Source organism: Suricata suricatta, chromosome 12, assembly GCF_006229205.1.
Source record: "Suricata suricatta isolate VVHF042 chromosome 12, meerkat_22Aug2017_6uvM2_HiC, whole genome shotgun sequence".
In the NCBI taxonomy this organism is placed as follows: Eukaryota; Metazoa; Chordata; class Mammalia; order Carnivora; family Herpestidae; genus Suricata; species Suricata suricatta.
Genome location: NC_043711.1, coordinates 82028082 through 82054418, shown reverse-complemented (window position 1 = coordinate 82054418; position 26337 = coordinate 82028082). Strand labels below are relative to the sequence as shown.

The 26337-nt window shown below is 37.8% G+C and overlaps 1 protein-coding gene and 1 pseudogene across 3 annotated transcripts in view; one reads left to right on the top strand and one right to left on the bottom strand.

Moving 5' to 3' along the window:
* CBFA2T2 (CBFA2/RUNX1 partner transcriptional co-repressor 2) overlaps positions 1-26337 on the bottom strand; it is a 139571-nt gene that overhangs the window by 50627 nt on the left and 62607 nt on the right. The window lies entirely within an intron of this gene.
* LOC115273796 lies at positions 23833-24783 on the top strand (annotated as a pseudogene).

Sequence of the window (26337 nt, the reverse complement as noted above, 5' to 3'; positions counted from 1 at the left end):
ATCATTACCATGTGTGAAGGCCAAGGACATCTTTACAGACCATTAAGTAGCTCAGCGGGAAAGCTACATGAGCTTGCCAGGTAGCACAGAAGGACAAAATCATGATATGGTTTAAATAGTGCCCCTAAAGTTGGGATGAGAACCAAGGGAAAAATCAGAAAAAAGATTTCCTTGCTAACAGTCTGTCTTTAACCATTGCCAAGAATAGGGAAATATTCTGAATGTGTAGCTGTCAGATGAGAAACATTTCCAAGATTGACAATTCTAATCTGCTAAAGTTAGATGAAGAAACATCAAAGTTACTGTTCCACTTGTAGGCTTGTGAGGCTGGCTAAGCTGTGCACATAGCACCCGCTTAAGGATGAACATTTCCCATCCATGTAGCTCTGCCATGAACCTGACAACACATGCAACTTTCTAATAACATGCAGGCTTCACATGCACAGACAGCCAGGAATAACTGTTTATAATGACAAATTATCACTCAACAAAAATTGAGGCATAAGGACTCAAGTAAGAAATGACCAAACAGTGGTTTACAAGGGATCTGGAAGATGGAGATCCATTAAAATAAAATTAGTACTTTACTGTATACTAAAAATAGAGATTGAAAAACATTTTTTCCATTCCACATTTTTATATACATAAAATTAATTTGTCAAATACATTCCTATAGCACAGGGATCAGTTTTTTTGTTTGTTTGTTTGTTTGTTTGTTTGTTTTGCAAAGGCCAAGAGAGTAAATATTTTTGGCTTTGCGGACAATATGGTCTCTATCACAACTATTCAACTTTGCTATTATTGCACATTCTAGACAATGCACAAAGGAATGGATGTGGCTGTGCTCCAATAAAACTTGCTTTACAGAAATACCCAGTGGGCCACAGTTTAATGACCTCTGCAAAGGCTGATTAAAAAACTAACAAATTAAATTTTTAGGGGCGCCTGGGTGGATCAGTCAGTTAAGTGTCTTACATCGCCTCAGATCATGATCTCACAGTTTGTGAGTTCCAGCCCCACATCAGGCTCTGTGCTGACAGCTTGGAGCCTGGAGCCTGCTTAGGATTCTGTCTCGTTCTCTCTCTGCCCCTCTCCCATTTGTGCTCTGCCTCTGAAAAATAAATAAATAAAAAATATATATAAATTTCTAATTTTTAGTTTATTTCTATATGTATAAAATCTATTTTGCAGCTTCAACTGAAATGGTTCATCTGAATAACATTTTTATTCTCTGAAGACTGGCTATAAAGAGAATTTACTTACTGACCTCCAAGACAAATAACATACGAAAATTTATTTAAAACCAGAGAAAATTATTTTTTAAAGAAAACATTATTTAAAAACAGAATACTAACAACATGAAGTCAGAGCTGGCTGAGTTACAAAAAAGAGGCTAGTTATCTGATGTTCTTCCAAAAACAGACAGACCGAAGAGAAGAACCTCAAAGATGACTATCAAACTGTGAAGGATCACTTGCTTCATGATGGTGCTAATTTCTCCCCTAGTCATCCCTCTTTTCTCTATCTTCTACCAGCGCCATCTGATCCTAGACACAGAGACATAAAGAATATATAAATAACCCTAATAACATAATAACAAACAATGCAGAATGAACAGAGGAGATTTAAAGAGACAATTCTCAAAAGAAAATTTACAAATGGCTGATAAGGGCATAAAAAGATGCTCAGCATAATGAATTATCAAAGAAACAAAAATTATGATACTGCAATAGAAAGGAACACACTACTGATACATATATCCCACAGTATGGGTGAACGTCAAGAGCATTAGACTAAGTGAAAGATGCCAGACACACAACAAAACTACACACCATATTATCCTATTTATATAAAACTTCATGACAAGACAAAATTAGTGACAAAAAGCAGATGAGTGGCTGTCTGGGACTGATGGAAAGAAACAGACTACAAAGAAGCACATTAGGGGGCAAGATAAATCTTTTTTTTTTAATTTTTAAATGATTATCTATTTTGAGAGAGAGAGAACACACTTGGGTGGGGGCAGAGAGGAAGAAAGAGTCCCAAGCAGGCAACATGCTACCAGCGCAGAGCCTGACTCGGGGCTCCATTTCACAAATGGTAAGGTCATGACGAGAGCCGAAATTAAGGCACAGATGTGTAACCAACAGAGTCACCTGGGCACCTCCAGGATAAATCTTTTTATGGTGATGGAAATATTCTATATCCTGACTATAATATGCTAATTCTATCTAAATTATACCACAATAAAGTTGAGTAAAAATTAGCAAACTAAATACAGAAATGTGTTTTTCTATAATCATAATCAAGGAGTTTATCTAAGAATGCAAGCATAATTTTACATATTTAAAATACAGTAAGGGGCCCCTGGGTGGGTCAGTTGGTTGAGCCTCTGATTTTGGCTCAGGTCATGATCTCATGGCTCATGAGCTGGAGCCCCTCACCAGGTTCTGTGCTGCCAGCTCGGAGCCTGAAGACTGCTTCGGATTCTGGGCCTCCTTCTCTCTCTCTGCCCCACCCCCACTCACCTTCTATCTCTCTCTTCTTCAAAAAAAAAAACATTAAAACAAAATGCAGAGGGGTACCTGGTTGGCTAAGTCAGTTAAGTGTCTGACTTCAGCTCAGGTCATAATGTCCCAGTCTGTGAGTTCAAGTCCCATGTTGGGCCCTGTCCTGACAGCAGAGCGTGGAGCCTGCTTCAGACTGTGTCCCCGTTTCTGCCCCTCCCCTGCTCATGCTCATGCTCTCTTTCTCTCCCTCTCTCAAAAGTAAATATTAAAATTTTTTTTTAAGTTCAGAAAAATTCACCATATTAACAGATTAAAAGAAACACCTTAAAAATCACCTCAATAATTACAGAAAAAGCATTTGATAAGACCCAACTTCCACTCATTAATCTGAACAAAATGAGAAATAGAAGATCAGTTCCTTAATCTGATAAAGGGTCTCTTCCAAAAACCCTTATAAAATGTCATAATTCTTGGTCAAATATTACAAACAATGCCTTTCGGCTCAATGCTTCTAGTCAATATTTTCCAACAGTCAAGCCATACCAACAGAACAGTTAAGAAGAAATAATAAGTACTAGAAAGGAAGAAACGGAATTGTCATCTTATATACACTGGATGACTTTCTATAAGAAAAACCAAGAGAATCTACCATCCAATTATTAGATTATGCAGGTTCAGCAAGATTGTTAGACAGAAGTACAATATTTTAAAATTGAATTGCATTCCTATATCCAGGCAAACAAACACTAATTTCAAAAACCTATGAATTTTAACAAAATTATGAAGCATCTAGAAATAGCCCAACACAAAATAAGCCCTTTATGAAGAATATAAGTAGACTGAAAAGATGTAAAAGGATATTTAAGGGGCACCTAGATGGCTCAATCAGTTAAGCAGCTGACTCTTGACTTTGGATCAGGTCACGATCTCACAGTTCATGGGTTTGAGCCCATTGTGGGTCTCTGCGCTGACAGAGTGAGTCTGCCTGGGATTCTCTCTTTCCCCTTCTTTTCTCTCTGCCCCTCCCCTGCGCATGTTCACATGCACGCTCTATCTTTCCAAAGAAAAGAGAAAAAAGAAAGGTCATTACTTCTTAAAAAGAAGGAGATTTAAATAGATCTATCATGCTTATGGATAGGAAGACTGTCACCACTATTTTCTCTTCATTTTAATGTATAAATTCAATGCAATTCTTATTACACGCCCGCAAGATTTTTAGTGTAACTTGATGAGCAAATGCTAAAATCTAGGTACAAAAGTTAACATGTTGGGGCGCCTGGGTGGCTCAGTCGGTTAAGCGTCCGGCTTCGCCTCAGGTCATGATCTCACGGTTTGTGGGTTCAGGCCCCATGTCGGGCTGTGTGCTGACACAGGTCAGAGCCTGGAGCCTGCTTCAGATTCTGTGTCTCCTCTCTCTGATCCTCCCCTGCTCACACTATCTGTGTCTCTCTAAAATAAATAAAAAACATTAAAAAAAATTTTTTAAGTTAACATGTTAAATGTCTAGCAAGAAAAGAATACACAACTAAACTGAGGCATATTCACAAATGAAATAGTACTACTGATTTAAGTGAACTAGAGCTACATGTATCAAAAGGATAAATTGCGAAACAATGTAATATTACTGAGTAAAAAGAACAGGTTACAAAGAAAATACGGATAGAGTAATATTTTAATAGAAGTCTAAAGCCATAAAAATTTACATGATAATGGATCAATCTACATATGGTATGTTTCTATGTGTATACATAGTAAAATCTTTTTTAAAACAAAGAAATAGTAAACATCAAATTCAAGGGGTGCCTGGTTGGCTCAATTGGCAGAACATCTGACACTAGATATCAATTTCAGCCCAGGTCATGATCCCCAGGGTGGTGGAAATACAAAAAAATAAAAATAAAACATCAAATTCAGGATAATGAGTACTGCAAAGCGAAGAAAATGGACTGAATTAGGCAGTTACAAATTGTGATTCTAATGTTTTATTCATTTTTTTTTAAGAGAGAGAGAGAACAAATGAAGGAGGACAGAGAGAAAGAGAGAGAATCTCAGGCAGGCTCCACACTGAGCACGGAGCCCAATGGGGGACTCACCTTACCCAAGATCACGACCCGAGTGAAAATCAAGAGTTGGATGCTCAACCAACTGAACCACCCAAACATCTCCTAATGTTTTAATTATTTTAAATATTGAAAAGAAAACAAAAGACAAACCAGTAAATTTTGATAAAGTTAAGAGTGGGTACATGAGTGGTTTTTATGGTTGTGCTTTTTCCTTACTTCCTAAGCTTGAACTATTTCATAAGAAAAGAAAAATCACTGGCTGCAATGGGAAAAATAGTAAGATCATATAAGGCAGGAAGAGACTACTACAGGGTTGTTGTCATGAGAGCTGATTATGGCCTGAGATTGGAGTAGCAATAGGAATGGGAAAATGGGGTTGGATTTCAAAGATTATTAGAGTTAGAATACATAGGATTTGCTGACTGATTAGATGTGAAAGATAAGACAAGTGACCAAGACAGAGGTCACAAGAGGAATAATAGCACATACACTGGAGAGGGGAGATGATGAGTTCAGTATTGGCCACAATTGCCTCATGATGCCTCTGATGGAGAAGAAAGAAGGCTGGAATACAACTAGAAGATAGAACAATCAGGATTCAAAGTCCTATCAACTTATCAGCTGTGGCACCTTGGGCGAGTCACTCCATACTCCTGCTTTGCCCCTCTGTAACAGCAAGGAAAGAGATGTGGAAAGGCCATAGAGTAATCACGGAGAAAGTGCTGGTACACAAGGACAGGATACTATTAGACAGCTATCCATCAGTCATGTATTAACAATCATTATGTAACTATATATTAAAAGTACTAACAGATCTCCTCCAAAGTTAATAACTTTAATATTCAAAGATATGCTGTAATTGCCTGCCAACATAAAAACCCTGTTGATAACCTTAATGCAAGTTAAAAGCAGCAACAACACAGCTGACTTGATAATGTAAATAGGGAAAAGTGAAATATGGATTTTTGCTTCCCAGCTCCAGCAACTGTTTATTTGGAATAATATAGTTATCTACTCCAACTGCACACCATCTGTTTCAAGTCTCCACCAAGTTAATATTTCTCACAAGAAGAGAAAGGACTTAAAACTACATTTGATTAGCATCTTGCCTTCCCAAGGAGGTTACCCCTGCCACAATCTAAATCTACTGAGTATCAACCTCTGAACATTGTGAACTGTTGTTATTCTGGCCAAACACATACAGTCCAAATCAGATAACTCAGAGATGGGAGACTGTCAGGGGAAAAGCTAACTGCAGTCCTGGTTGAATAAAAATCTTTCTTACATGTTTTTCTGGAGACAAGGAAAATTGATAAAAATTTCTCACACTGCTGGTCTTTCTGGTGCCAGCTACTGATGCATCTGCGCTCAAGTGACTTAACTCAGGCTATGCCTCAGGCCTAGGAATGGCATCCCCAATTATCTATTTATCTACCTATAGCTGTTACCCTCTAAGATCGAAAATATTAAATTTTAACAGCTATTAACTTTCACTATTTTAATTATATTCTAGTAGGTAAAAATGTTTGTCCAATACAAAGGCATATGTACCCAGCCCTATCTTTCAAATATTAGTAAGGTAACCACGAAGTTAACTGTAACTTAAAAAAACTGGTTTTCTGAAGCGCCTGGGTGGCCCAGTCAGTTAAGTATCTGACTTCAGCTCAGTTCATGATCTTATGGTTTGTGATTTGAGCCCTGTGTTGGGCTTCATGCTGGAGGTGTGGAATTTGTTTGGGGTTCTCTCTCTTTCTCTTCTCTCTCTGCCCCTCCCCTACTCATGTTTTCTCTCTCTTAAAATAAATAAAAACTTAAGAAAAATGATTTTCTAAGTTACATGACCATGCTCAGTTAACTTGGATGTACAAATGTTTTTATTTTCTGTATGCAACGATTCTTTAAACTTTATAAACAGCTTTTCAATGCTAGGGTTTCCAAGTTGGTTCCATATCACTTTAATATTTGACGAACTGATTCAAATGTTTCTACAGTCTGAAGAATGATGACCAAGCCTGTCCATTTCTGCCTTAGGGTGGATAACCATAAAAACAGAATTACAGTGGGGCACCTGGGTACCTCAGTTGGTTGAGTGTCTGACTTCAGATTAGGTCCTGATCTCGTGGTTCATGAATTCAAGCCCCACATCAGGCTCTTAGCACCTCTGTGCTGATAGCTCGGAGCCTGGAGCTGGCTTCAGATTCTGTCTCCCCCTCTCTCTGCCCTCCCCTGCTCATGCTCTGTCTCTTTCTCTCTCAAGAATAAACAAAGAAAACTGCAGAATCAGGAGTATCAGGGACCAAAGATCAAACTCTCTTCCAAAATGGGAAGGTCTGGACAACCTCCCTGAATGGCTGACACCAGCTTCTGCTAAGGAACTCTAGGCACTGAGGAGTTTGCTTTACTAGAAAAATAGCACATGCCATTGCGGGATAGATAACTCAGAAGTGGTTCTGAGCAATGGTCACTAATGGTTCTGTTTCCTGGGGTCTTAACATTGTCAAATATTTGAAGAAAATGATCTCATCATGAGTAATCAAAAGACAAGTGGTTGTGCAAAATCACCAAACTACAGACTCCTGCGGCACCTATAGTCACAGGCTGCCAAGAAGTGGGGGGAAAACTCTTATGTGTTTGATTCAATCTGGTTTCTAACAGTTTATTTAATAAGCCCCCCTTCTAGGGAAACTACTTTAAAAAAAAACAAAAACAAAAATTAGCTGAAGGTTTTTATGGTTTATTTTAACTACTTCCTTTAAAAATAATGTTTTTGAATGTTTGTTTATCTTTGAGAGACAGAGACAGAGCATGATCATGGGAGGGGCAGAGAAAGGGGAAACACAGAATCTGAAGCAGGCTCCAGTCTGCAAGGGCCTGAAGCGGGGCCTGAAGCGGGGCTCAAACCCATGAACCGTGAGATCATGACCCGAGCTGAAACTGGACTGAGAGCCACCCAGGCACCCCTATTTTAACTACTTTCTGGAAGCTCTCTATGGATAGGACGATGGGATGAATTATACACATTTTTGAGTTTATGATTAGATATGCTCCTGAGTCATGTCAACAGATATTCTCTAAATTCTGGTTATTCAGAACGAGGTTCTGGCAAATCCATGTGTAATGCAAAGATTTTCTTTAACATTACACAAATTAGCACAAATTCACGTTTTTGAAGTATAGATTTCTGCATAGGATTTTGGAATATAGAACTGCATTGCTCAATATGGTAACCATTTAGCTACAGGCAGCTAATGAACACCTGAAATGTGGCTAGTCTAGATAGAAATATACTTTAGGTAAAATAATACCAAGTTTAAAGATTTAGTACTAAAGACATGGAATGTAAAATATTTCAAAAGTTTTAATACTGATTATATGTTGAAATATATTAGACCTATATTATTAAAGTAATTTCAACTGTTTTTTAAATAAAGCTACTAGAAAAACTTACATATATGGCTCCTATTTGTGGATTGCACTATATTTTGGTTGGACACCTCTTTTAAATATGTATTTATTCATTTTTGAGAGAGAGTGGGGAGGGAGCAGAGAGAGAGAGGGAGAGAGAGAATCTCAAGCAGGCTCCACACCCAGCATGGAGCCTGATGTCAGGCTCAAATTCAAGACCTGAACTGAAATCTAGAGTCAGATGCTTAACTGACTGAGCCCCCAGGTGCCCCTCGTTTGGAGAGCTCTTTTAGAGGAATATGGTAGAAAAATATATAGTCTCTGGATTTGGGCAGATGACCAGGTTTCAAATTGAGGCTCTGCTACTTGTCCAGCTCTTTTTTGTTTGCATATTTATTTTTGAGAGAGAGACAGACAGACAGACAGATAGATAGACAGAGAGAGAGCAGGGGAAGGACAGATAGAGAGGGAGATACAGAATCCAAAGCAGGCTCCAGGCTTGAGCTGTCAGCACAGAGCCCAACAGGGAGCTTGATCCCTCCAACAGTGAGATCATGACCTGAGCTGAAGTCAGACACTTAACTGATTGAACCACCCAGGCACCCCTTGTCTCGCTCTTTGATAGCAGGAATAGTTCCTTCTCAAAAGTCTCTATCTTCAAGCTTTAACATGCAATTAATACCATCCAACTGCCATGGTTGCTGTTGACAATCAAATCAAATAAAAATATAACAACCTAGAAGTGCCTAAGTGGCTCAGAGGCTTTGATTAAGCATCAGACTTTGGCTCAGGTCATGATATCATGGTTGGGAGTCTGAGCCCCATGTTGGGTGATGTGCTGACAGTTCAGAGCCTGGAGCCTGTTTCGGATTCTGTGTCTACTTCTCTCTCTGACCCTCCCCAACTCATATATCGTCTGTCTTTGTCTCTGTCTCAAAAATAAATAAATATGGGGCATCTGGGTGGCTCAGTTGGTTAAGCATCTGGCTTCAGCTCAGGTCATGATCTCACAGTTCATGGGTTTGAGCCCCGTGTTGGGCTCTGTGCTGACAGCTAGCTCAGAGCCTGGAGCCCATTTCAGATTCTGTGTCTCACTCTCTCTCTGACTCTCCCCTGCTTGTGCTGTTTCTCTTTGTCTCTCAAAAATTTAAAAAAAAAACACCATAAAAATAAATAAATAAATAAATATCCCCCCCCCCAAAAAAAAAAGAACAGGGGTGCCTGAGTGGCCTAGTCAGTTAACTGTTTGACTTTGGCTCAGGTCATGATCTCACAGTTCGTGAGTTCAGACATTGTGTTGGGCTCTGTGCTGACAGCTAGCTCAGAGCCTGGAACCAGCTTCAGATTCTGTGTCTCCCGCTCTCTGCCCCTCCCCTGCTTGTGCTCTCTCTCCCCCTCTCTCAAAGAATAAATGAACATTAAAAAAAAAATAGAACAACCTAGCAGAGACCCCAAGCCACAAAAACAAATTCATCTTTTTGTCATTTTTCAAGGGAAATTTGGACAATGATGACCTCACACAACTAAGGTTGAGCAATTAAGGGTAAGATAGTTTCGGTTTATTCTTCCTTTCCAGAATGTAAGGTAAAATTAAAGAGAACTCAACTAATGAATCATTTTATGGACCTCAATCTTTGAGGAATATAAGATGCATATGTAACTGAGGTGCTTTATTACAATGAATCTGAGAAAGCTATCTGACGTGGTCTTTATGGCCACATCAGATAAAGACCAGCGGAGGTGTCTCCATAGCCTCCTTGTGTTCTTTGTGTTTGGCTGGACTTCGAACCCCAAGCTCTAGGTCAGATTCTCTCATGTGTGAGTCTCCCACAGCTCCAAACCAAACTCCACTGCCCTTCACCATCGTTAAGTTGAGCTCTAATTTAAAGAATATGTTTTAAAGTTTCCATCTACCAAAAACCTGCTTTTTATTGGTTTTTACTAAAAATGTCTTTGTTTAATCAAAAGCTTTTCTATGAGCAGAAAGGATCTATTTATTAAATTGATAGTTTATTTCTCCTTTCAGCTCCTTAAATGTTGAACTATCCCTGTATTATGGGATCATCTTGATTAGGCTGTGTTACTCTTAAATACAACATTGTTCTTTATAACAAGCAAAGGAATAAAGGAAAAGATAGTGCAATTTAAGTCTTTCAAACTGGTCAGAAATTTAAGACCAAGAAAAGCAATATAGTGAGCTGAACAGCAATGATACTTTTTTGGCTTAAAAATATTTATTGATTTATTTATTTACACCTAACTTTCTATTCTAATCACAGAAAATACTTCAGATGTTCACTTTTCCCTCTAAAAGTTTATCATTTTAACTTTTTAAATGTTATTTATTTTTGAGAAAGAGCACATGCATATGCATGTGCAAACAGGCACAGAGAGAGGGAGAAGGAATCCCAAGCATGTGCTGATATGGGGCTCAATCCCACAAACCATGAGATCATGACCTGAGCTAATTAAAATCAAGAGCCTGCAGCTTAACCGACTGAACCACCCAGGCACCCTCTAAAAGTTTATCATTTTGAATAACACTTGAGCAAAGCTAAAACAGACTAACAATGCATATTTTCAACTATATCCACAAAAAATATTTAAGTCTATATACATCTATATTAAGTTGGAAGATTCGCTCTTCCCCATTCAATGGTAAGACCCAATGATTCACTCTAAATTCCTGACTTCATCACTATCAAAATTTCTAATGCAATTTAAACTATGTGAATGAAACAATGTTTGGAACAAATGGTCCAGATGTGAGCATCTGACTCTCATTTGTCTTGGGACAGAAATTGTGAGTGAAGATTAATGGCTTTAAATGCCAAACAGCCCAGACGTAACAAGTTAAAATGATGTACATGTAAAATGATTTAACTTTGGTCTTAGAAACATCCAAAATGTTTTCCATACTTAACTAAGGGAATGTAATTAAAACTGATTTTCAACCAACAAAGGCAAAGAATATTACATTTAATTAGTAAAGTTTAGGTTTAGGTAAAGACATTCTTGGGAGACTGTCCTATATACTTGAAGAAAGCTAGCAATCCAGTTTCCAGCTTCAATCTAGAATAATCCTGAATTTCTGTGCCCTAATTATGAATTCTAAGGAGAAAAATTAATAGTCAAAAAACATACCTCTATAGGATCACAGGACATTTTCCCTGATTCAGAGATCCCTTTCTATCTTTACTTCCCTATTATGAGTCCCTTTGGGCCTCTACATTCCACAAAGTACTTTTGATTATTTAGGAACTCTTGACTGTGAAGCATCTCAAGATTTTATATATTTTGAACTCATACTCAATGCAAGAATCTATAACAGAATATAATGATTTTCATGAATCCCATCTCTGCTTAAAACCTTCAGAGAAGACAGGATAAGCAAGTACCACTGTTTTGGGTAAATAATGAACCAACATTAACAGGACCCTCTATTTACTCATTTTTAAAATAAGGGAAAAGTGACAGTAATTAATTGCAATGTTGATAGAATGACATGAGCATATCCTGGCTGTCCTTTTTACAACATTAAGTACCATATCCATTAATTAGCCACATTTTAGGGGAGTGGGCAAATATCAAATATCAAATATAGACTGGTGTGCAAAGGACAAAAGGATTAAACTCATATTTCAATAGCCAACCATAAAGAGAAATCATTCTTTCTATGGCTAGCTAAGCTTTTGTCCTAAAGTTTACTTTCAATTTACCATGGCCAAGGTTTTAATAGCAATTTCTCCACATTTCCTCAGACAGTCCTCCATCATTCTGGCAAAGCATAACAAAATGGGATAATGAATTTTGGGAGAAAATTATGATGTATTTTCAGTTCAAACTGTAAGGCTTTATCTATATGCCTGTTACTTTCCATTAGTTACAGTATCCGATTACTAATGTACTAGGAAGAAAATGCACAGAAATAAATGTATGTTAAAGTACCGACATTCAATTCGTGTGGTTAAAAACTGATTTCTCTGCCAGAAAAATGTTTCATTTATTTTGACTGTCTGACCTCACTCTTGGGAATATGTCCTTAGAAAATAACTCAAGGGAAAAAGCAATTTATACCACAGAGGAATGGTTAATTAAATGGTAGAACCGCATATCAATGTGAACTGTGAAGGCATTAAAAATTATAATTATAAAAAGCATTCAACACTCGGAGAAACGCATACTATACAAAACTGTGGGGGGAAGCCTACAACAAAAATTATATATGCCGTACAATTACAATTATATGTGTGTATGTAATTGTATAATTATATACATAATTGTGTAATTATACTGTGTATATATATATATACAGTATATATGTGTGTGGGTGTGTACGTAAAACAACAGATACATGTGGTCAGAGTATGGAAAGGAACAAAAAAAAATGGAATTGATGACATGTGGGAATAATGAGTAAATTCCAATTTCCTCGAATGCTTTTGGAACACTGCTAATAAAATATTCTCATTTGCTCTCTCACTAAACTTCCTTTTCTACAGGCGAATTATAGGACACCCACTGGGCTGCCAAGCATTCCTAACATGTGAAGTCTTTCTTCACACAGAAGCAATATGATCTACTTACCATGGCTTCATTTTTGAAATCAAAATTTTGACAAGCAGGGTCAGGAACAATGGGAAAGATTATTTGAAATAGGAGCATGACAGAAAAACCAAAATTTGAGGTCAGAAGCTCTAGACCCCAATCCTACTCCACCTGAGAGGCATAGATAGAAAAAATACACTATTAGTTTAGACCAACTGTCCTAGGGTACATTCCCAGACACTTGGTTGTATGACCAAAGGCATGTCAGTTAACCTGTGAAAATCTCATTGTGAGTTTAAAGGATACCATTTTTTGGTATACAGTAAATGCTTAAACAAATAAGTACACCTAAACAGTGGTTCATGATCTATGTAAAATAAGCAATTAAGCGGGCCTCTCTGTCCAACTGTTTGTCATCAAAAAATATAAGTTAATGATCCTGCTTTAAACTAATAACCAGTTACAAAATATACTATCACCACCATCATCTGCTATTATTTTTATTATTACTTCTACTGCACTTACCTAGAAGCCAGCTGTAGAAGCTAGCTAGAATTTACTTATCGCACGGAGGGAAAAATCTAAAATGTCACTTAAACCTAATGATAAAGATGAGGGTACACAATCAAGAAGGAAAATAGAGAGCAAGTCCACAATTAAATGCATGATACAGATGGTAGAAGAGGGGGTAGAAGAATGTGAAACAATGCATACTACAATAAAACTCCCTGCAGAACAAATACATCTGATGAAATGGTTTCTAAATGCACTGCTGGTAGAGACTTCGCTACCACCTAAACCCAAACAAGGTGACTTAGGACTGAAATATATTTAACCAACACCCCTCTAGGATTTATTATTTTAATTCAATAAATAATTCATTCTCAAGCATATGTGATTTTATCTTTTTCAGAAACAAAGTGATTTAAAAATATTTACTAAGTACAATTTACTTAAAATACTCAGACTTACTGATAAAGAAGAGAAGCTCTAAAATCTAATCAAACATTAGAATCAAATTACTGGTTCAGAGAAAGAATTATATCTCCCCAATTAGTTGAAGAACTTTAAACTACAGAACCAAAGAGTCACTCTGTCCAGACAAAGAAAAGGAGAAGGCGTTTGGAGTGTGGCCCTGGGGAAAGGCCCATTACCCTGTGACTACTTTACAATAATGGCTAAACTGAAACAACAGATTCCTCAAATACAGCAGTGCTCTTGTATATATAAAGGATTCGTAGATGGCAATACAATCTAATTAATCTACAATCTAATTATAATTACATTTACCCAAAAAATTATAATATCATTGTAAATGTTACAAAATGCAAACAATGTACATTCTGGGTCTATTTCTTCTCTGAAATCATGACAGATAAACATATGGCAACATAGAAAAAGCCTTGATGTGAGGTGCAAGAGATAAAAAAAAAAATTAATGGAAATAACATGTAAAAAGCATACAAATTCATAGGCAAAGCTGAAAGGGAATGTGGGAAAAATAAGAAGTTGCTGTCATTCCTAAAGCAAGAAGTTGCAATGATGGAAAGTCATCATGGAAAGACTGACATGACCCAATCGCTGTTGGTTGGAATCCAACCAGTACATGGAATACAAAGATGAAGCTACAATTCCAACCCTCAAGGAGTTCATGATACAGCTAGGTGCTAAGAATTAAAGGAGGGGACCTCAAGCAGACTGGGAGAGGAGACACACAGAAAAGGGAAAATTTAGCTGAATCTTATAAAAATCAAATCATGCTGTGTTAGAGGATACAAACAGGTTGATGGCCACCATGGAAAATCAGCTAAAAACAGACTCTTATTCATCAAATGAAGAGTATTAGCCACATACACTAGTTCTGCAACCAAATTTTGGGGCATCTAAAGATGCCAAGTTGCAAGTGTCTCCCTGAAAATTCAGTCAGCCCACCTTAACATGCATCTTAGTTCACAGGCTTGCAAATTTTAAGGCTAACTTTTCGTTGTTTGTTTGAGAAAATCGAACAGATGGCTTACACAGCATAAACTCTCCCAAGAACTAATTTTTACCCATCACATGTGGTTAAAAATCCAGATTTATACCTACAGATTAGTGAGCAACAGAAACCGTCATAATGACTTGACAATTATTCAGTGTGACAGCTGTTTGTGCCACTATCAAATGTGAGTTTTAAAACATAGGCTCACACCTCTGGTTCCTCTGGATTAAAATATAACACCCCCCCAAAAAAAAACCCAAAACAAAAACAAAGAACCTGAGTCACAATACCCATCACAGGTACAAAACAAGTATTTGCGAAGAAAATTTTAGAAGGTAACTACATACCTGACAAAACCGCAGATATAACATACTCACTCATCCCAATGTTAATACTGATAGTAAGGCCTCAGGACATATTTTCATTAAAAAACAAAACCAAGGTGCCTGGGTGGCTCAGTTGGTTAAGTGTCTGACTGAGGTTCAGGTCATGATCTCACAGTTTGTGAGTTCGAGCCCAGTACTGGGCTCTGTACTGACAGCATGGAGCCTGCTTGGGATTCTCAGTCTCCCTCTCTCTCTCTTTCTGCCCCTGCCCTGCTCATGCTCTGTCTCTCTCTCAAAAATAAACAAACATTAAAAAATCAAAATTAAAAACAAACAAAAGAAATTACAAAAATTAGCAGTGGTACCTGTATGCTGCAGAGGAGTCCTACCCAAATGGTAAGATATATCACTTTGGTGATATTTTTGGGGGGTGATATTTTTAACACATCGATCAGCTGCTATATAATAGAGAACATCAAGAAACTTTCATTCACATCACAAGATCCCAAATGCATAATTTGTTCGGTTTTGTCTCAAAGAGGCCAGCCTGTGCCTCTCAGGCTGTAAGCCCCTTGAGATTTAGAGCTTCTTGATTACTACTGCATTCCAATGCCAAGTCCAAAGGCCAGACATAGTATATACTTGATCTTTATTTATTTATTTATTTAATTTGTTTAGGTCAACTCTCAGGTACTTCTTAGTGGGCTATACAAGTTTTCTTAATAATGACTATTAGGTTAAAAAACAATTAGGATGAGAAATTAGGACCAGAACTTCAGCCTTGATTTAAATCCAAATAAAAACAAGGTAAATGTTGGCTTTGCTTCTAACGAGGGATAACACAAAGCACTCTTCTATTTTAATACTTTGTTCCATGCTTTTATATATATACATTTTAAATATAACAGAGAAGTTATACTGTGCAGTAATATTACTCTGCAACTTTTTATTGAAATTACATAAAATGTATATTCCTGATTTTGTAAAAGTTTTAGAAATTCTAGACTATGTTTGCATTAAAAAACAAAAAAGAGGGACAAACACACCAAGGAGTTAAGTTATGTGATAACGTTAAGGGTACAGAACAGTCAAAACAATCTCAAAAAAGAACAAAGTTAGAGGACAAACTACTCAATGGCAACTGATTTTTAGTAAAGATGCCAAATCAATTCAACGAGGAAAGAAAAGTCTTTTTTAACAAATATTGTTGAAGCTGGTTATCCAAGTAGAAAAAACTAGTCTCAATATCGTCATTCCATCTACAAAAACTGTTTCAACATGGATTACAGATTAACACCCAGAAAGTTTCTAGAAAAAGAGCAGAAGAGTATTTTTATGACCTCACGGTAAGCAAAGAATTCTTGGATGGTCACACACAAAAAAGTGCAAGCCATAAAATTTTTTTTAATTGATAAATTAGACTTTATGAAAATTGAGGTTTTCTGCTCATCAGCAGATACTATTAAGAAAATAGACAGATGGGCCATAGATTAAAAAAATTACAGCTCATATATCTAACAAAGGGACTCTTATCTAGAATGTAGATAGAATTCTGACAACAATAAAAACTTAAATAACTTAATTTTTGAAGTAAGATTTGAATAGACAATATTTAGATGGACCAAATTAATGTATCTTCAGAAAGGAAGGTAAAGCAATCTCTAATATATACAGGTAGTCAACATCACTAGTCATCCAGAAAACGCTCGTTATATCATAATGAGCTACCATCACACACTAAAATAGCTACGATAAAAAATGTTAAGGAGGAACTGAGGTATATGGAATTCTCATACATTCCTGATAGGAGTGTAAAAAGTACAACCATTTGACTGTCAGAAAATTGCTTAGAAGTTTTCTATTAAGGTAAACATACATCTATCCAATGACTAAATAAATCTATCCCAAGAGAAATTAAAACATAGGTCCACAAAAACTATAAAAATGTTTACAGCAGTCCTATTCATAACAGCAAAATACTGGAAACAACCCAAATGTCCAGCAACAGGTAAATGGATAAACTGATGCACATCCATACAATCGAATACTAACATTAAAAAGGAACAAGCCACTAATTCATATATAAAACTCAAAAACACAAGTGCCAGATCAGATCCTCAAAATGAATGACTTACAAAAAAAAAAAAAAAAGTACCATCATGATTAACAAAAGAATATACACTACATGATTCCATTTACATGGGAGATGGGGGCACCTGGGTGGCTCAGTCAGTTAAGCATCTGACTCTTGATTTCAGCTCTGGTCATGATCTCAGGATTCTGAGATCCAGCCCTGCGTCAGGCTCCGAGCTGAGCATGGGGCCTGTTTAAGATTCTTCCTCCCCCTCTCCCTCTGCCCCTCCCCTGCTCACATGCACTCCTTCTCTAAACAAATAAACAAAAATATTTAAAGAAATGGAAATACAGGAGAAGAAATGAGATACTGGTTGCAGGAGGTTAAATTTCTGGTAAGTGTAAGTGTTCTACGTTTTAGGTAGCACTATGGTTACACAAGAGTGGACAATCAATTAAAAAAAATTATTAGACTGAACACAATATTGGGGCATTTTATTTGAATCCTATATATTTTAAAAAATCAGCTCCAAAGGCTTCCACCACCTGTTCTGCTGCCCTCCTCTAGGGGAAGTTTCTAATGGAAGGTATCTTCATGGCGTGTGGAAATCACTCAGGCTGTACATCAGGTCTCTGTACAATGGCTATGAAAGGGTCTTCTTTCAGCACATCCGTCGGGCCAGCTTATGCTATCCTTCAAATTTCCTGCAGTTTGGCATCCTGAAGGGTAAGCTTGATAATCAGACCAGCACTCCTGCATCCTGACTGACCAGCATTCACTTCTAATCAATAACAGAAGTGGGAATGGTGCCAGGGTGGGCCTTATGCCAAAGTAACAATTCTCCTTCTATTCTAGAGCAACCGCCCTTCTGAGGCTCTAAGCCTTCCAACCAGAGGGAAGGACATCTGGAAATATGCTGCCATGCCATGTGCTTGGCCCCTGTGGATGACAGCTGTAGGCACTGCAAGCGAGGGGTGCTGTGCCAGCCTCGTGGGACACTGCGGAGCACAGCAACCCCACACGCTGCCAATACGGAAAAAGTGCGAAAGACATGACTGAAGGGGAAGTAGTAGCAAATGGTTGCAAGCAGAAGTTCATTTCCCTTGGTTATGATTCTTCCCCAAACAAATAGGAATTGTTTATCTCACTTCCATATTCAACTTAGGCCCTAATTCTCTATCTATTCAGAGCCTTAACTTTTCAACTCTACCAAGGATCTATTTAAAAAAAAAAAAAAACCGACAAAAACTAAATACTTCTGGGCACCTGGGTGGGTTGGTTGATCAAGTGTCTGACTCTTGATTTTGGCTCAGGTCATGCTCCCCATGCTGTGAGATGGAGCCCCACATCCACCTTGGTGCTGTTAGCACAGAGCCTGCTTGGGATTCTCTCCGCACCCCCCCCCCGCCCCTCCTCCACACATGCTTTCTCTCAAATAAATAAAACGGGAAAAAAATTAAAAACAAAGAAAAAATCCTAATACTTCCAAGGAAGCTAACACTCAATGTAAATCAATTCAATCATATAAACTGCCCTAGAAAGCATTACAAAATTTTAGAGATATGGAAAAATTTGCATTTATAAAATCTGAATTGGTATACAAACACCAAAGTAGTCAGCTGTAAAGGAAAACTCAGGTGTATGTGTGTTGGCAGGAGGCCATTTATTTTTGGTTTTATGTTGTACCTGCAACTGTCTGAATTATGCTTATATTAAGGCATGACATTTTGATGTTATTTGTATTATGTAGCCATTTATTCTATTCTAGAGCAGTAAACAGTGACCAACTGATAACAAAGGAAAACTGATTTAAAAGCCTTTCTTCAGATACTCATAAACACAATACACTTTTTCTTAAACCATACTGATAATAAAACAAATTTTCCTATTTATCTAAGATTTGAGTAGGGTAAGCTTCTTGCATGGAAAGATAATAGAAACAACTAAAATAGTAATAATAATAATAATAGCTACCATTACTACATTTCCATTTATTCTTTGCAAATAACATAACATTAATTTATTATATACAAAGATTGGTGCTAAGCACTGTTAATATTTTATGTACACAACACCAAAACAATGGGAAGTACCATCATGATTAACACCTTACTCAGCCAGAAAATAAGGCTCAGGGAAATTAAGTTATGCCTAATGTCATAGAGCTAAGATGTGATAGCTCTGTTGGATGTCAGAGCCCATAACTATAGCAAAAGAAACCTACACTGAATGATGCTGAAAGAGTAAATTATTATAGGATTCCATCAAGTTTGTATACTGTGACCAAGGATTTAATAAGAGAAAAGAAATGAACATTGATCTTAGTGCAAAGAGACTTCATATTCTTATACAGTTCCTTTCTTCAAAAATATGTGAAGATAAATGTAGTCTATAGCTAATGTGGGCCCAGGGGAAGGTAGAACAGTAAAGTAGAAGTTATTATGTAGGAACCCATTTATGACCTCAACTGACAATCAGATAAACTTCTGACAAAGCAGGCCCAGTCTGTCAAATGAATGGGCTCAAGGACTAAGAAAAATTAAACCATAATTTTGAAAATGTTGGCTCCACACCAAGATCATCCTTTTCTTCCCAGTACAGATCCTCAAAATGAATGACCTACCAAAAAAATGTTCTGTCCCTCAATATTTCCAAACACACAGGTACCTTTAGAAAAAGGGATAAATACTACCTAGAGGCATATAGGCACAAATATAAAGGATCAATAGCCATCATTGCTCATTAAAGTCACCACTTTAATGATGACGCCCTAAAACATAACCAGGTATTCTAATGTGTTTTCCAAGAGAGGCTAAAGGATAGAAACAGGTCAAAACCAGCTAGAAAATAAGACCTCTTTGGCAAACGTTTTAGTGATGCAATTAGCACCCACTCAATTCATCTGTTAAGACAGCTCAATCTTATTTTGGCATTAAACTAAAATTGGTATGGGCAAGACAGAATAAACATGGCAATAAATGAACTGGGAAAAGTACCAACTATGGGATCTCATGAACAACTCCACCCAATACATATATAAGTCCTAGGGATGAAGCAGACTCTTTGTTTGGAAGGGTTTATCTTGCATTCTTCCTCCAGACCCCATGCTTCTTCCGCAAGTAGGAAGAGAAATAGGAATCTGCTGCAGCTAAAGGCTACAGCTGCACCTTGCAGATGTCAGGCTGTTAGCTCTAAGATGGGCAGCCATGCTATATGCATTGCTGGCTCCCTCCCGGTCACCGCCCCGTCAGTCAGCACTATGGCTGTGCTCAGAGAGCAGTGAGGGGTTCTTCCTGTTAGCACCCTTTGGGATCAAGCAAAGGAAAATAACTTATCTGGGAAATGTTCTTCATCATAGAAATTTCTCTACAAGATTTTATATCCTTGCCTCTTAATGACCAAGCTTGGAGGGAAAATGCTGATATGATGACAATGTCTTAGTTTCTTCCTTTGTGAAAACAAAAACACTACCACCTGGTTTTTATTTCCCCATCCCTGGGGGGTGGGAGCTATTACGAAGATAAAAATCTTTGAAAATTAAAAGCACAAGGCAAACACAAGGCTATTATTATCGTGGGGACTGAATCCAAACAACATAAATGGAAGGTAGCTGGGGACTTTGGCAGAGGGAATAACCGTACCTGCCATCACACCAAACTTCTAAGTTCTAATAATATCCACTTATATATTACGAGGAGATCGCCAATAGAAAGTAAACAGGCAGAGAGTCTATAAAACAGGCTGTGCCCTCCACAAATGGCCCTGCCTTCCTTGCCTCAGGCATTTTGGAATCTTCTACTTTAAGGCCCACCTCAAACCTCCTCAAGTGCACTCTGACAGGATTAAACTTTCCCACATCTGCACTCTCACAGCCCCTTATAAATATCTGTACAATGTCATCTGCCAAACTGCACTACCATTTGTTAGTGCCCATCTCTCTCTGCAAGCCCATGGGCTTCCTTGAGCTCTTCACTTTTATAACCATGGCAACTACCCAGCGTATCTGATACACAGTATAGCCTTAGAACTCTTTCTAATTCCAGTTAACTAAAATGTAATACAGAAAGATTTCTATACCTTTTCTATTAAAGCAGAACTTCCCAAGCTGTCATCCAAGAAACAGTGAAGAGGTGTGAATCATTGAATGTACGGAGGTATTGATTTCCTCAGCCTGGGACAGCCAGTCAGAACTTACCAATTTCTTGGTGTGCTGTGATGTGAAAAGGTTGAAAAGCCCTGTATAAGCCTGCAGTGCAGATTTAATTTTTATAAAACATTAAATAGAAAAGTAGAGTTAAACACTACACAAATGGTGACATCAACTGAGGCATCCAGAAAGAATATGACTAGAGACTCTTCAACAAATGGTACTGGGAAAAACTGGACAGCTACATGCGAAAGAATGAAACTGGACCACCTTTTTCACTATACACAAAAATAAACTCAAAATGGATTAAAAACCTAACTGTGAGACCTGAAACCATAAAAATCCCAGAAGAGAGCACAGTCACTGACACAGGCCAGAACATCTTCTAGGTATGTTTCCTGAGGCAAAGGAAACAACAGCAAATATAAACTATCTGGATTACATCAAAATAAAAAGCTTCTGCACAGCAAAGGAAACAATCTACAAAACAAAAACACAACCTAAGGAATGGGAGATGCTTGTAAATGACACATCCAATCAAAGGTTAGTATCCAAAATAAAGATGAGGTGCCTGGCTGGTTCAGTCACTAAGAGCATGCGACACCTGATCTCAGAGCTGTGAGATCAAGCCTCACGATGGGCATAGAGTACTTAAAAACAAACCCAAATTATATAAAGAACTTATGTAACTCTACGTTAAAAAAAAAAGTTCAAGTAATCCAAATACAAATGGGCCAAAGACATGAAGAGAAATTTCTCCAAGATATACAGGGGCACCTGGGTGGCTCAGTCGGTTAAGCATTGATTTCAGGTTAGATCATTATCTCATGGTTCATGAGCTCAAGCCCCACTTCTCTCTCTCTTTCTCCCTCTCCCTCTTCCTGCCCCTCAGGGGATTCTGTCTCTCTGCCCCTGCCCCTCACTCATTTGTATCCTCTCTTTCTCTTTCTCTCTCAAAAAAAATAGAAGACGAAGAAGATGATCACGACATACAAATGTCCTACAGATGCACGAAAAGCTGTTCAACATCATTCATCATTGGGGAAACACAACCCAAAACAATGAGATACCACTTCACACAGGTCAGAATGGCTAAAACCCAAAACATAAGAAATGACAACTGTTTGTGAGGACGTGGAGAAATAGGAACCCGCATGCACTATTGGTGGGAATGCAATCAGCAATAGCTACTGTGGAAGACAGTACAGAGGTTCCTCAAAAAATTAAAAATAAAACTACCTTATGATCCAGTAATTCTACTGCTGGGTACTTATCCAAAGAATCCAACAACAGTAATTGAAAAGGAGACCTGGAGGCACTGGGCGGTTTCGTCAGTTGTCGGACTTTGGCTCACGTCATGATCTCAGGGTTCACAAGCTCAAGCCCCACATTGAGCTGTCTGCTGACAGTGCGGAGCTTGACTGGGATCTTCTGTTCCCACCTCCTCTCTGACCCTCCCCCACCTGTGAGTGTGCCCACATGCTCCTCAAAAAAATAATTAAAATAAAAACGATATGTGTGCCCCTATGGTTACTGCAACATAATTAATAATAGCTGAATTATGGAAGCAACCTAAGTGTCCATTGCTAGAGGAAGAAAAAAGATGTGGTGTGTATATATACAATGGAATATTATTTAGCCATAAAAAGAATGAAATCTTGCCATTTGCAACAACATTGATGGAGCTAGAGAGTATAATGCTAAGTGAAATAAACCAGTCAGAGAAACACAAATACCATATGATTTTACTCACATGGAATTTAAGACACAAAAAAAATGAACAGAGGAAAAAAAGAAACAAAGGAAAAGTGGAAGAAAAAAAAGAGAAACAAAAACAGACTCTTAACCATAGAGAACAAACAGATGGTTACTAGAGGGGAGGTAAGGGAGGAGGATGGTGGGGATGGTGAAATAGGTAAAGAGTATTAAGAGTACACTTAACATGAGGAACACAGAGTAATATATGGAAACTACAATGTACACCTGAAACAAATAGACCGCTGTATGTTAGCCACACGGGAATTAAAATTTTAAATATAAATGAAATAAAATAAAAAAAGAATATGACTAGAAAAACTGTTTCACATACTGTTCATTAGAAAATAAATGTTTCAGAACACTGGCAGCAGGTAAAGCATCATATCCTGAAAGAGAAAAATAACACAGCCACCTCGCATAGCCGTCAGTCTGTGTAAACACCATATGGTTTGCTAATTTAATCAAAAAGAACCCCAGAATTTACTTTTTCATCCTGCAGATAAAAAATGAAAATAAAGTTGCTAGAAATATTTCAGAAATTATTTTGCCACCCCCAGATGTCTAATAAAATACATACAGCACTCAAGCTTATTCATCCTTTTTAAACCTCCCCTTGAGAGCACAAAAACTCTTACAGACCACATTAAACCAAAACAACCGATCCGCTCAGTCTTTTCATTTTCATTTCTATTTGAAAACCAATCATTACTTTGAATCATACCCTTCCCCCAACCCAGTTCAAACCCTCTGGCCCTCTATTCAACCTTCAACGGACAAAATTCTGACTGTCACCATATCTCTTACCTAGATTATAGTAATCATCTCAAATGGTCTCCCTCATTCTAAGACTACACCTAAAAAATTCACTTTTTGCCCAGAAGCTCCCATCATCAAAAATGTCAATCAAGAAGGCCCCTTGCCCAAGCCGGGCACTGTCTTTCACCGGTTTTCCTGTTCCCCAGCTGGGTAACCGGCGGCTTCTAGCATCTCTTCCAACGGGGGGCCGGGAACTGGGCAGTTATGGCCGAGGTGAAGGTGAAGGTACAGCCACCCGACGCAGATCCCGTCGAAATAGAAAACAGGATTATAGTATTATGTCACCAGTTCCCTCATGGAATCACAGACCAAGTAATTCAGAATGAAATGCCTCATATAGAAGCCCAGCAGCGGGCAGTGGCCATCAATAGACTGCTGTCCATGGGCCAATCGGATCTCTTAAGGAGCAATACAGGCCTTCTGTATAGAATAAAGGATTCTCAGAATGCTGGTAAAATGAAAGGATCAGATAACCAAGAAAAACTAGTATATCAAATCATAGAGGATGCAGGAAATAAAGGAATATGGAGTACAGATATCCGATACAAAAGTAACCTACCATTAACAGAAATTAACAAAATTCTAAAGAATTTGGAAAGTAAAAAGCTTATCAAAGCTGTTAAGTCTGTGGCAGCCTCAAAAAAGAAAGTACATATGCTCTATAACCTGCAGCCAGACCGGTCTGTGACTGGAGGAGCCTGGTACAGTGACCAGGATTTTGAATCAGAATTTGTAGAGGTGCTTAACCAACAGTGTTTTAAATTTCTGCAAACCAAGGCAGAAACAGCATGAGAAAGCAAACAGAATCCAATGATACAAAGAAATAGTTCATTTGCCTCATCACATGAAGTGTGGAAGTACATCTGTGAATTGGGGATCAGTAAGGTAGAATTGTCCATGGAGGATATTGAAACTATCTTAAATACACTCATTTATGATGGGAAAGTGGAGATGACTATCATTGCTGCAAAAGAAGGCACAGTTGGCAGTGTGGATGGACACATGAAACTGTACAGAGCAGTCAATCCGATCATCCCACCCACAGGTTTGGTCCAGGCCCCCTGCGGACTCTGCCCAGTTTTTGATGACTGCCAAGAAGGTGGTGAGATTTCACCATCAAACTGTATGTATATGACAGAGTGGCTCGAATTTTAAAAGAGCTAGGAACTTTACTGACATCTTGCAAATGATGTTACTTTGAGAGCAAATAATTTAATTCATGATGGAACATCAAATACGTTTGAAAGCAAACTTCACAATAATGAATAGACCAACTGCTATGAAAAAATATTTTTTTATCTATGAAGACTAAATTTATATCGGTAGAGTAGCCAACGGAATATGAAGCCAGTAAGGTTAATACTGAAAGCCATTCTCCGATAAATTCTTAGAACTTCTGGAAGACCACCTTCAGAAGCCTTCAAGACTTTGATGGTTCTTGGAAAAAGAAGCCAATAAATCCATATTTGCAAAAAAAAGTCAATCAAGTCATACTTCCCTGATTAAAATAAAAAACAGGGGCACTTGTTGGCTTAGTCCATGGAGCACGCAACTCTTGGTATCACTCTCTGAGTTCAAGCCACACACTGCATATAGAGGCCTACTCAAAAAAAAAAAAAAAAAAAAAAAAAAAAGAACAACAATCTCTGAGAGTTTAAATCCTACTTTCTACATTGTTCCTGAGGTAAGGTTCTTGAACACAGCATAGGACATGCTGTGTAACTAGGACCCTCACTACCTCTACAGGCTTATTATTCGCCACTTTTGACCTTATATTTTGTGGAACTCTTAATCTTCTTCAGGCTAAGTTTTATTCATACATGTACAGCTGGCCTGGATATCACCTCTTCACGGCGTATTTTTCTTGATTCACTAAGCTAGGATAAAAGACTCTTCTAGATAGAGGTTCTTATTTTTCTTTTAGCCAAAAGGTTATTGTAGGGCTGAGTGGCAATAGCTCCAGTTCACTAAGGATCCTTCTCCAAATTCCTTGGCTTTGATCCTCTGCTGGTTTTAAGGGCTTTTAAATCTTTTAGCACATACTATCTCAAAACTCATGTGGATATAGATGAATGTAAAAAGATCTTGCAAATTCTTTGTAGAGAAGAGCAGAGTTTTTATTAATCTTCTATTCTATGTTTCACATGTACCTTTCCATACCTCACTGAGAGCTATACTTCTTTAAACCTTACTCCAAATTCTTTAGCTTCTCACTTGGTGATTTACTGCCTATGGTCAAAAAGATAAATGCAACATCACAGGTAGAGGCAAGATTGTACTGCACAAGGAACTACCATTTCCAACCTTCATCGTAACATCTACTCAAAAGGTGAGAGGCAGAGTGTTTAAGTGCTGAACCTTGTAGATCCTTTATCTGTTTGCATTCTCAAAATCACCACCTAAAAGGGACTGTCCTTACCCTTTTTATGCTTTCCTCAATTTAACCTGGCTCCTAAGCCCTCTCCCTTTCTCCTCAGCACTTATTTTTGTAACATACATATCAAACGTTTAAAAAATACATAAAACATATATATCGTAGATATATTATATATATATTACTTATTAATCATATCTATTATCTGTCCCTCCCATAGAATTGAATCCCCATCAGCAGGGTCTTTGCTTTACTTACTGATGTAACTTCAATGCCTACAGCAGTGCCTGTTACACAGGGAACCTCACTTAAGTATTTAAATGAATGGATGAATA